The sequence below is a fragment of the Terrapene carolina genome, unplaced genomic scaffold, assembly GCF_002925995.2.
Source record: "Terrapene carolina triunguis isolate 2854851 unplaced genomic scaffold, T_m_triunguis-2.0 Scaffold51512, whole genome shotgun sequence".
Classification (NCBI taxonomy): domain Eukaryota; kingdom Metazoa; phylum Chordata; order Testudines; family Emydidae; genus Terrapene; species Terrapene triunguis.
The window spans coordinates 3,731-5,751 of NW_020715863.1; the positions used below are offsets into that span (position 1 = coordinate 3,731).

General features: G+C 74.5%; 1 long non-coding RNA gene across 1 annotated transcript; it reads left to right on the top strand.

Annotated features, from left to right (window-relative positions):
• The first annotated feature begins 517 nt into the window (after positions 1-517).
• LOC115271583 lies at positions 518-1,487 on the top strand. Its single transcript, XR_003900011.1, has 3 exons — positions 518-579; positions 674-875; positions 1,401-1,487. It is a non-coding gene; the product is annotated as an uncharacterized LOC115271583 (long non-coding RNA).
• The last annotated feature ends 534 nt before the right edge of the window (positions 1,488-2,021 follow it).

Sequence of the window (2,021 nt, forward strand, 5' to 3'; positions counted from 1 at the left end):
TGGTCTCTGGGGCAGGCAGGGCAGGGTGGGTGGCAGGAGGGGGGCTGTGGGTTCGGGGGAGGGGGGTGGGGGGTTCTGGAGTTGGGGGGGGTGGCAGGAGGGGGACAGCCGGTCTGGGGGGGGATCCCAGGGTGGTGCCGGTTCCTGGGGCAGGCAGAGGAGGGGCAGGGTGGGTGGCGGGAGAGGGGCAGCTGGCCCCGGGGGAGGGGGGCCGGTCTGGGCGCACCGTGACCCCCACTCTCGGCAGGTGATCCGCCCCGAGTCCTGCTCCGTCTGTGGCGCCCGTGCCCGGTTTGGGCGGGTGGTGCTGCGGTGCCGGCGCTGCCGCCTGCTGCTGCACCCCGAGTGCCGCGGGCGCTGCCCCAGCCTGTGCACCCCGGGCCCCCGGCCCCACCCCCAGGAGGTGAGTACCGGGGGAGCACGGGGGGGGACTGGCAGGGGGTCCCTGTCCCGTCCTCTCCCTCACCCTGTCCCCTCCCGCAGGGTGTCCTGGCCGACTTTGCGCCCCCCGCGGCCCCCCTGGTGCCCGCCCTGGTGCTGCACTGCGTGAGCGAGGTGGAGCGCAGGGGCCTGACGGAGGTAGGAGGGAGGGGAGCTCGGGGGGGGCTGGCGGGGGGGGGGGGGGGGGCGCCGGTGGGGGGGGGGGGCCCCCCCCCCCCCCCCCCCCCCCCAGACAGGGCTGTACCGGGTGCCCGGCGCGGAGCCGCTGGTGCGGGAGTGGAAGCAGAAGCTGCTGCGGGCCAAGGGGGCGCTGCCCACGCTGAGCCACGTGGGCGACGTGCACGTGGTGTGTGGGGTGCTGAAGGACTTCCTGAGGGGCCTCAAGGAGCCGCTGGTCACCTTCCACCTGCACCCCACCTTCCTGCGGGCTGCCGGTGAGCGGGCGGTGCCGGGAGGGTGGGGGGGGCGGGGGGCGGGGCCGGCGGCGGGGCTGGGGCTGGGTTCTGCGGGTTGGTGTGGGGCTGGAGTGCTGTGTGCGGGAGGGAGGGGGCTGGGGGCAGGGCCTGGGAGGTGTGTGCAGGGTGGGGCAGGGGGCGGGGCCAGGGAGGTGGGGACAGGGTAGGGCAGGGGGCAGGGCTGTGGGTTGGGGCGGGGCCAGGGGGCGGGACCTGTGGGTTTTGGGTGGACCCCCCCACGGGGCCAGGGAGGTGCTGGGAGTCTCTTGGGGGACCAGGGACTCCTGGCTCGGAGGCAAGTGCCCCGACCCACAGCCTGGGCATGGTGTATCCGTGGGGCCTTTCCGAACACCCGAGGGCCCGACTGGACCCGCTGCCCCGGCTCTGCCCCACCAGTTCTGAGCTGCTCCTGTGCTGGTGCCGTGGGGCAGCGTTGGGCTGGGGGGGGCGGCTGAGGACCCATGTCCCCCCTCCCCATGACCACAGCTCCTGGCTCTGCCCCAGACATCCCGGACGAGGCCGCCTGCCAGGCAGCCCTGTGCCACGTGGTGAGCAAACTGCCCCCCGCCAACCGGGACACACTGGCCTTCCTCATGCTGCACCTCCTGAGGTGAGGGCAGGGGGGGCCTGGGGGGCCCCGGGGGGGGCCCGGGGGGCCCGGGGGGGGTGGAGCACATGGCCTGGGGGGGAGGAGGGGGCCTTGGGAAAGGTTCCCCCAACCTGTGGGTTCGGCACGGTTGCCCATTAGGCTCCGTGACATGTGAGTGCCCCCCCATGAGCTGGGGTCCCGAGGGCAGGAGGGGCCTGGGGCCTGGTGGGGCTCCGGCGGCCGTGGGGCAGCAGTTCCGCTTGGTGACTGTCCAGGCTGAGCGGGTGTCAGAGCTGATCCCCTGGGTGGGGTCCCGTGTGGCTCGGGGTCCCTCTGTTCCCAGGGCCTGGCTCTGGGAGCGAACGTGGGTCTGTCCCTGTCTCTCTGCTGGCTGCCCCACTGCCCTCTCTGGGCCTGTCTCCTGGGGTCGTTCTGCCCAGACCCCTGTCCGCGATTGGGGTTTCCTGGCAGGGTCTAGCGGGTCGAGCGTTGTTCGCTTTGCCCAGGGGGCCCTGCCCTGCCCCCCGAGTCGGGCT